Source organism: Apodemus sylvaticus, chromosome 3 (genome assembly GCF_947179515.1).
Source record: "Apodemus sylvaticus chromosome 3, mApoSyl1.1, whole genome shotgun sequence".
NCBI classification, from domain to species: domain Eukaryota; kingdom Metazoa; phylum Chordata; class Mammalia; order Rodentia; family Muridae; genus Apodemus; species Apodemus sylvaticus.
The window spans coordinates 134,006,276-134,017,031 of NC_067474.1; positions in this window are offsets into that span (position 1 = coordinate 134,006,276).

A 10,756-nucleotide genomic window follows, 5' to 3' on the forward strand; every position below is an offset into this window, starting at 1 on the left:
GGGCCAGGCAGGTTGGGTTGGAGGTGAGAAGGGCAGCATAGCGTGGCTGTGACCATGTGGTGACTGGGGACCCTGACAGTGTCCCTTTTGTTGCTCAAAAACCTGTGTGACCTCTGACTCTGGGAAAAGTCCAGTTGGCATTTTCATCAGGCTGCTTTCAGACTGATGGCTGACCATGCCAGCCTGGATGCGCTAGCTTCAACATTATCGTGAAAGTGGAGGTAGGAATCCCACCTTCATCTGACAGGCATCAGAACAGTTTTACAACTCCATCACCATACCCTGTCCCCCAAACAAAACGAGCTCTTTGTGCTGCCACGGTTGTACCTCAGGCAACTTTCTTATTACAGAAACCATAGAGGCTGCCTGAGAGCGTCCAGCGTGTCTGGACAGCACTAAACAGGCCGGCCCTTCCCAGAGGACCTCCCTTCACCCAGTTCAGAGGCACTTGAAGGGACTGGTAATGTCTTGTCCCACTTGTCTGGATTTATCTGGACTCAGAGCATTATTCAGTCCTGGGGTAGGCACTCCGGAAATAGCTATAGTAGAATGCCAAGGATCTCCTGTCAAAAAAAAAAAAAAACTTTATAAAACCCAAAGGGAATTCCCGCTGCATCCAGCATACAGCTATTCAATCTCAGCATGCCAAAGGGCTAAAGAAGAGGAAACTACAGCGAATGTATAAGAAATTAACTCCAGCCCGGTTACCAATTAAAGATGAGAAGGGCCGCCTGAACTGCTGAAGGCAGATAAAGAGCGGATGGGCCTCTTAGCCTTTTACTATCTGTGAGGCCAACCACAAGTAAGGGCTAACACAGGGTAGGGACATTGAGGAGCCTGACAGGTGCGTCGCAAGGCGGGTGGCCTAAGGTTCGAGAGAAACCCGCATCACTTGGTTCGGGTCCAGAGCTGAAAAGCCAGACTCTTGCAGTCCTCTTGCCTGGAGCCTGCCCTGTTCTTAAACACGGCGACCCGCAGGCGCAACTGGGCGGAGATAGCCACATAGCAGGGAAGCACTCAGCCCTATGCTGTGCGGGGGCGGAGTTAGTGACGTCACCAATTAGCGAGGGGGCGGGCCCTGAGCTAGGGAGGAGCACACCTGTGGAGCATCAGGTGAAGCCGAAGCCTTCAGTTTCTGATTGGAAGCCAACAGTTATCGCAACCCTGGCGCACCCCACCCCCACCCCCTTCTCACCAGCTCCTAGACAAGTTGGCACTTTATCTGCAGCCTTGCCTCAGTCTCCCTGGGAACTATCTGGACTCCGCGGCAGCCTGTATTTTCCTCATTATAGTGCTGTCCATTCACTGTAGGAGTCCTTCACTGCACGGTCCTTTCGCCAGAGCAAGGAGGAGCAAGGCTAAACCGTTCCTAGCCCTCTGTTTCTATCAGAGAATCTAGTCAGGACTTCTTACGAGAGCACAAAACCCACTTAAGCTTCCTAAACCCAATTCAGTTTTCCCCAGCGCAGTTTTACACAGGAGAGCTGATTCAGAAAGTGCATTCATTAATAGAAAAGAACGCCTATTGTCTTTTGTCAAAACTACTCACGGCCCCTCCCCCATCCGACTGTCTCCAGTCCGCTCTCCAGCTGCAGTAGTACTGGCTCCTTTCCCCAAATCATGCGACAGCTTCCTCTCCCTTTCAATCTCCCCCAGGTAGTGATCCTTCTAAAGTTTAGTTGTGTCTTTCTCCTTTAAACCTTTCCTGGCAGAGTAATGCCCATCTTTCTTTTTACTGCATATATAACACGTAATGGGTTTCCTTACAGCATTTTATGCATGCATGGAATGTATTTTGATCATATTCACCTCCATTCCACTGTTCCCCTTCATTCTTTCTTGCTGAGCCCTTGCCTCTACCAACTAGCGCCCTCTGATTTCTCTTTAATTTTAATAATTTTTTTAAGATACAAGATTTATTTATTTATTTTATGTAAGTACACTCTAACTGTCTTCAGACACCAGAAGAGGGCATCAGATCTCATTACAGATGATTGTGAGCCACCATGTGGTTGCTAGGATTTGAACTCAGGACCTTCGGAAGAACAGTCAGTGCTTTTAACTGCTGAGCCATCTCTCCAGCCCTACGAATCTCATTATATTGGAGGTGGAGGTAATGGGAGAGTATACATGCCTCCCATGTGTGTGGAGGTCAGGAGACAACTTGTGGAAGTTGGTTTTGCACTGTAGGTTCCAGGTATCAAACTCAGGTGGTCAGGCTTTAGTGGTAGGCACTTCTTCCTGCTGAGCCATCTAACTGGCCTCCTCCTCCTCCTCCTCTTCCTCCTCCTCCTCCTCCTCTTCCTCCTCTTCCTCCTCCTTTTCCTCCTCCTCCTCTTCCTCCTCTTCCTCCTTATCCATGAGTTTCACTAGAGTTGCCTGCAGGACCATGACTGACAGCTTGCTTACAAAAACATAGGCCTCTTGCCAGTGACTACACATCGAAGAAACTATCAATCCATCCTTCAGCAACCATTAACATCAGTGACCTCTAGGTCCCTCCTCCCTGTCCCTGAGAGGATGCTGATGGCCGAATCTTATGCTGTGAATTCAAGAGTGACACAGCCAACAACACCATGTCCAGAAACCAGCCTTCCAGAGCTCTCCAGGTAGAGACCCTTCTGTCCCTGCATTCTTTCTGCCCTCTTCCTCAGCGACCTTTTTGGATGGAGCAATATAGGTGTCCCGCTTAATGGCTGAATGCCTTTAACCAGTTATGAGTCTGCAATGCCTGCTGCCTGCTGCATGAAGAAGCTCCTCTGACTGAGACTGGCCGTGGCACTGTTCTATGGGATAGGCGTGATTATTAGAAGGCAAATCAGCGGGAATGGCATGCCCATTTAGCAAAGCAGTGGCCATGGCTTCCCACGAGGGCCTGTGACCTTTGCAGCTGTGGGTTTGGAAGGGTTTGCAGTACCAGACACGGATTGTCTCCTCTAGAACGGGCCTCAGTTTCAATCAGGAAGTAGTTGGTTCCCCTGTATCAGATTTGATTCTGTTTTATCATTGTGCACATCTGAATCTCCATCTTTCTTAATCTGAAAATTAACATTTTTTTGTATCTCCCTTCTCACCACTGTCCCCCCTCTTCCCCCATCCATATCCTCCAGAGACCAAGCCACCTGTCCTTGGCTCCTACATGCCCTTTCCCTGCGGGGGTCTTTGGGATTGCCCTTCCCACTGTTCCTGACTCCCCTCTGGGCCTTTCTTATGAGGAAACCAGGCCGGGCCTACCCATTAATCGGCACACTGCTGCCTACTAGTGGCTGGTAGGTGAATTTAAGTCACGACTGATTTTAACCTCTGCCTCTCTTTTAGAGAATACATTGCTTTGGAGGAGTCAGGTCCATTTGGTCACCCTGGTCTGTTCACTCAAAACGATTTCACTAAAGCAACATCTGCCATATCATCACATGACTTAATACTCCACACTGTCTCTTGATACAGTCTGAAATTTTTACCTGAATTGTAGCTCTTTTTTTTTTTTTTTCAAGACAGGGTTTCTCTGTGTAGCCCTGGCTGTCCTGGAACCCACTCTGTAGACCAGGCTGGCCTCGAACTCAGAAATCCGCCTGCCTCTACCTCCCAGAGTGCTGGGATTACAGGCGTGCGCCACCACCGCCCGGCAAATTGTAGCTCTTAAAGATCACACCAAATGCTCGATGCCCTGTCCTCCAGCCAGGCTGACCGTTCAGTATTCCTAGAGACGCCTTCCCGAGCTATCTTAATCTAACAGTTTTGCTAAAGCTTTTTCCCCTCCTGGTCTGCCTTTGTTCTGTTATTACCTGATTTTTTCTTGGGGAGACATGAATAAACATCTATGTACCCCAGACAGGTGAAACCAATGAAAGAACAGAGGTGCCACCCAAATCTAGCTTAGAGGACCAATGTGTTTATTGGCCCTACTTCTAGGGACACAGGTGACCCCTAAACAGCTCCCTGACTGAGAATTCTCCCTGCAGCATTGGTTGAATTGCCTATGGCTTCACAGACAGAGTTCCCATTTCAATTAATGTTTCCCCTTCTATAAACTCTAGCATCTTCCCAAGAACAGGCATAGCTAGCACAAAGTTACCTACAGCATAGGGGAAGGTTCGAGAAACAGCAGCTGAAACCTCAGAAGGGGGTGGGGTGGAGTCTAAGGACTTGCCCCACCTGGCTCTTCCTTGAGGGAAGGTGGACAGGTCAAAGCCCAGGGCTGCTTGTGAGTCAGCCCAGCTGCTCTGGGTGACACTGTGATGATTAAACCAGGTGCCGCAGTGCGTGACTGTAAGCCTGGGTGATAATGGCTGCTCTCTTCAGAGGACAGCATTCTACATCCGCAATGTAGTGTGGTCATGGGACTCTAAATTAGCTGTCACTTTCTCTGTGAGGTGTCTGTTCACTCCCTCAGTTGGCATACTCGGCAGGCACTCCCCTGCACTATGCACTGCCTTAGAAATGGAGTCAGAAGCAGCTGACTTTAAACTTGCTACTGAGCTGAGTCATCTGGGGAAAGTTTCTAACCTTCTGGTCTCCAGTGTGTCCTCATCTGTTGCCCTATTAAAGTAGAATATGTATGCTGGTGGGGGGTGGCAGTGCACGCCTTTAATCCCAGCACTCTGGAGGCAGAAGCCGGTGGATCTCTGAGTTTGCGGCTAGCCTGGTCTACAGAGTGAGTTCTGGGACAGCCAGGACTACACAGATCTTGTCTCAAAAAACAAACAAACAAACAAACAAACAAACAAACAAAAACCAGGGGGGAGTGGAATCAGTGTAAAGTGGGTGTTGGCTAAGGTCTTATCATCTTCTTTTGAGGGAAAGAGCAATACTTTCCTCAAAGATTTTTAAAATGAGTTTCATGCTTGCATATAATGTGTGTTGATCAAACCGACCACCACCCCACACGCATTCTCTCCCTTCCCATCTCCCATCCTTCCACAGGTGTGTTTGCTCAGTCCCTCTCAGTTTGTATGGTTTTTGATTTTTTTTTGTTTTATTTTTGTTTGTTTTTGGTTTTGCTTTGTTTTGAGACAGGGTCTCACTATGTGGCCTTGGCTGGTATAGAATTCGCAATATAGAACAGGCTGGCTTGGGACTCATTGAGATCAGCCTGCTTCTGACTCTGTAGTGCTGAGATTGAAGATGAGCACAAAACAAAACAAAAACAAAAACATAAAACACCAGAATGGGAGTAATGGAGTGAGCGAGCACATAAAGATGTGGAGAAATGGTGAGGGAAGGATGGGGGATGGGAAGGGAGAGAGCCCGCACACCAGCTCAGCCCTTCTGCTTTGGTATCTAAACTAGCTGGGCATGGTGGCCTCTAAGTCTCACACTCGGGAGGCAGAGGCAAGTGGATCACTGTGAGTTCAAAGCCAGCTGGTCTACGTAACACGTTCCAGGACAGCCGGAGTTACACACTGAGACCCTGTCTCAGACAAAATAAATAAACAAGCTGTTTAACAATCTTACTTTATGTAGATGAGCCTTTTGCCGGCAAGTATGGTCTATGCAACACATGTGTTCCTGGTGCCTGGGGAGGCCAGAAGAGGGCGTTGAGTCCCCTGGATCTGGGGTTACAGACAGTTGTGAACTATTCCATAAGAGCTCAGAACGGAAATGTGGAAGAGCAGTCAGAGCTCTGAACTACAGAACCATTTCTCATTTCTATAGTATCCCTCTTCTCTCTTTAAACCTACTCCATGTAGTGCTGCCTGTATGTGCATGGATGTAGGACCATGTACCAGAGCATGGGTAGCCCTTTTAGGGGCTGCAGCACTCCCTGAAGAAAATCAACCCCCACCCAGCAGTTGGCATCCTCCCCTGTATCCATTGCTCTGCAAACAGGGAGGGCGGGCCTTCATAAGCCCACACCACCTGTGCTGGGATTTCGGATCTTGTAGGTGACTTGGGCATATAAGGTCATACGTGCAACAATGTCACATTCAGCAAATAATGTCTAACTAGAGATGTCTACAATTCCTGACCTTTACAATTTTTCCACTTCCTCTTTGTCAACAATTCCCTGAGCCTTGGGGTAAGGAGTGTGATACAGGTTTCTCATTTTGGGCTGAATACTCTATAACCTCCTAATCTATGTGTGTTGACCAGATGTGGGCCTCTGTTAATCTCCATCAACTGCACAAAGAGGCTTTTCTGATAAGGGTTGAAAGATGCGCTATTCTGTGAATATAAAGATAAAGACATAGGGAGCAGTCTGTTGATATGTCCATTTAACAAAGTAACAGCAACAGGTTCTCACCCAGGGCCTGCGACTTAGCCAGTCCTGAGTTGTGGCTCAGTTAACAGCAACAAGTATCAAGCATGAGTTCTGTCTTACAGAGAGGGCTTTAAATCAAATCAGAATGTTGTTGGTTACTCCCATAATACCCAAGCCACTATTACCACGTAGATTGCCAGGCCAGTTGTGACAGTAGCTCACAGGGTTCCCAACTGGGTAAAATGATTGTATGCTTGGTTTTTGTAAACTTCCATTTCCAAGAATCTCCTCCTCCTTTATTTTTTTTCCTTTGTGAGACTCATCTTACATAATCCAAGCTGATCTCAAACTCATTGTGCAGCTAAAGATAACCTTGAACTTGTGACCCTCCTGTCTTTACCGCCCAAGAATATGGATCACAGACCTGCACTACCCCTACTTTACAATGTGCTGGGAATTGCACACACACACACACACATTTGTGTGTGCAAGTAAAGCACTCTGCCAACTGAGCTGCAAGCTATACCCTCATCTTATTTTTTCATTCCTATGATCATCTCTGGCTCTAATCTTCCTGAAAACACCTCTCTAGGGTACCAGATACAAGCAGTTTCCTGTCTTGGACCTCAGAATTCTAGTTTCAATGATTTACCAAGTGTCTCCCAGATGCCTGGATAGAGCAGCAAGAACAAAAGATTGGTATCCATGGGCTACATTCTGTTGATTGAAATAAACACAGCTACTAAAAGCCCCAACTATCCAGAAGTCTCTGCTGCATCCACAATCAACTTTTTGTTGTTGTTTTGAGACAAGGTCTGGCGAATACTCTGGCTGGCCTGGAATCACCATGGTCTGCCTGCATCCCACCTAAGTGCTGGGATTAATGCCAGATGACCAACTTCTCTCTTAATTATGCTATAAATACATTCTTATTGGATGGGTTAGCTGAGTACCAAACACCATCTCTCAAGTCTCCAGTTTCTTCAATTGAGACTGAGGAAGCTTTGAGAGGCAGAAAGCTGATGGAGGAGACATGGGTCATAAGGAATCTGCCCTCATGGGAATGGGGACCTGTCTCAGGAAATATTAAAAAGAACAGCAAGTTCCCATGCTACACCAGGCACATGGCCCCAGCAGGGTGTTCTCACCTTAGCTGACTCTCTGGTTTGACATAATTTATCCTTATATATTTGGGAGAATTCACTACTAAACCCATCTCTTCCTGCTGCTGATTGGGAGTCTGTTAGTTACTGGTTCCGGACAGCTCACATCATCTGCTTCCTTTTGCGTGACAAGATTGTAACTTATGTCTTTCAAGAAGTTGGTCCATTTCACTCAAGCTGCCTGTGGTGGTTTGGATGAGAATGGCCCCATGGGTACAGCTGCTAGAATATTTGGGCTCCAGTTGGTGGGACTGTTTGGGAAGGATTAAGGAGGTGTGGCCTTCTTGGAGGAAGTGTGTTTTAGGTGTTTTGGGTTTCAAAAGTTCGGGATCATTCTCTCTGCCTCCTGCATGGGATTCAAGATAAGCGCTCCCAGCTGGGACTCTAGCTGCCTGCCAGTGATCTGCCACTGTGCACTCTAACCTTCTGGAACTGTAAATCCAATTAAACTTGTTCTCTTTTTAATTAGTTAATTTACATATTGTGTGTGGATGTGTGTCCCTGTGAGGGTATCAGAAACTCTGGAACTGGAGTTGCAGCCTTGTGAGCTGCCATAGTGGGTGCTGGGAACTGAAACTGGGTCCTCTGGATGAGCAGCCAGTGCTCTGAGCCAGCCCTCCAGCCCTCTGAACTCTTTCTCGTGTTGCCTTGGTTGTGGTGTGTTCTCACAGCAACAGAAGAGAAACTGTATCCTGAATAGTGTGTTCCCCTAATGTCCCTCAGTTACCCACTTAGCCCCTGGTCTCTGCACTGCTGCTCCCTCTTCCATTCCTAGTATTAAAACTGTGTGTTCTCTTGCCGTCTCTCAACAACTGATTAACTCGATTGATGACAATAGCTGACTCGGGCATGTGCAGTCGTAAGTTCAGGCTCAGCGCGTAGCTCTGCATTGCTAGAAGTGCTCTGTCTAACTATCTCAGAAGGACTGACTATGCGGTCAATGAGCTTTTTTGTGGATTCTCCACTGCAAACACCTGAAGTCTTGGACCCTTCAGAAGGTTTTTCCTGTAGTGGTTATCAGTGTTTGGGGGGGCTATTGAACTGGTCCTTTCTCTCTCAGGTTCTTTTATTTTGTGTCTCTAAGCAAGTCAGCACACACCTCCTCCAGAGACCTCATGGCGAATGAGGGACTCTAGCAGGCCCAAGCGTGACAAACATGACAATAACAGGATTTGCCCTGTTCCTTCCTTTCCTTCTCCCTTGCTAAAAACAGATTGCATTCCTAAATCTAGCCCCCAAGGTCTATTCCCTTATTTGGCTACTGACTCATTCCTGAAACAAAACACCAAGGCCCAATAATTAAAATTTATTGTTTGGCTAATCTGTCCAATCAGGAGTTACCAATTCACCCTAGCAAAGACTCCCCCTTTTTCTCATTAAAAAGTCACTCCTGGAGTTGGGGGTGGGAAGGGAGGAAGCACTTGCTGCTGCTGCTGCTGCTGCTGCTGCTGCTGCTCCTGCTGCTGGATGTCTCCCCCTGGGGCAATAAATCTCCTTTGTGCCAAGAACTTGGTGCCTGGGAGTGTCCTGTACTAATTCTGAGGGGGCCACAACCTCCCTTACAGTGAGGCTGGTGATGGGAATTCAAATTCTTTGTAGGAACACCTCCTTTTTTGTTTCTTTAAAAGCTAACTGAACTTCCCTGTACATTACTCTTTCTAAAGAATCATTATTTAAGAAGAGGAGGGGGAGGAGGAGGAAGAGGAAGAGGAGGAAGAGGAGGAGGAGGGAGAGGAAGAGGAAGAAGAGGAGGAGGAAGAGGAGGAGGAAGAGGAGGAGGAAGAGAAGGAGGAGGAGGAGGAGGAGGAGGAGGAGGAGGAGGAGAAGGAGAAGAAGAAGAAGAAGAAGAAGAAGAAGAAGAAGAAGAAGAAGAAGAAGAAGAAGAAGAAGAAGAAGAAGAAGAAGAAGAAGAAGAAGAAGAGGAGGAAGAAGAAGAAGAAGAAGAAGAAGCCACTAAATCTGCAGTGTGGCCTCCTGCCCAACCTGTTCCTGTAGCAGACACAATGAGTAAGGACAAGTGGGAACAGAGTCCCATGGGATCCGTAATTAGAGTGGTACTTAGAACTCTTCCTAAATCAGTGTGGTACTTAGAATGTAAGTAAATCAAAACAACATTGCTTTTAATATGGTACAGATAGTAATGTCACCATCAAAGATTTGAAAATGCAAGGGTGGTGATTCCCACTACATCTGTGTATGGTATTTCTGTCTGGACTGTGTAGACCACAAACAAATAAATCAAGGAGACTTATGGTAGACTGTGACACACTTAACCAAATAGTACCTCCAAAGGGATCTATTGTGACTGACATGGTTTCATCACTTGAAAAATTAACATACCTCCTTGAACTCAATGGTATATAGCCTTTACTATGGAAAACACCCTTTTCTCTATGCCCATATGAAGTCCCACCGACATGGCTTTCATTTAGTCAGGAAGACTAGCAACATGTTTTCACTGTCCAGTCTCTTGAGTCCTACCTACACTTAATTACAGGGGTTTACTCACCTTTCCCTTACACTGGTCCATAACGCTGATGAAAATATGTTACTAAATATTAATTAACAATCAAGACACATCAACCACCTTAGACTTACGGTAAGATACCAGCGAAAGGCTCAGAAGTTACAATCAAAACCCTTTCCACCCCAGTGAAACTTGTGGAGGTGAGGGCCGTGGGGCCTGCTAAGCCGACCCACCCTAAGATGAAGACTGGGCCCCGGCTCTCCTCCAACTGGGAAAGAGGAACAACATCTAGCCACCTTCTTTGGCTGTTGGAGAACACATAGTTCTCCTCCGAGTCCGACCTGCTCATTTCACAATGGCCTACCCTCAAAGCTGCCAGCTGTGAGTGGGACCCAGAACAAGAGAAGGTCTAAGGCGGGGTCAGCCTTTCTGCATGTTGCTGTCCTACCATCTGGGCCACTGAGCCACAGACGGATGACGGAAGGTGGTCAGTGTGTCAGCGGCAGGGGCGGGCTTGGGGTCCTTGGTAGGGACCAAAAGTTAGTGGCAGCGTGGCCTTTAGGATTTTGGTGCATGGCCCTGCCATCATCCACAGACACCTGCCCTCCTTTCGAAGGACAGCTCTCCACTGCTTTTGCACCTTGGTTGAAACCGAAAGTTCGACCATCAGCCACAAAGTTACTCTGTGACCCAAACTGCTTATCACTGTGTAGGTGCTGCGGTTATCTGTCCTATAAAGTCATAAAGATAGGTGTGCTGAATAAGAGGCACTGTTATCAAATGGAAATGTTACGTATGTGACTAGCTGAGTCAGGCCCTTCAGGCACGCCCAAGTTCCATGAAAGGGCCCAGTGACCAAAGCCCCTCCCTCCAGCTACCCTGCATCTCCCCTTCCTGCATCAAGGGCCTCAGGAAGACATTCCT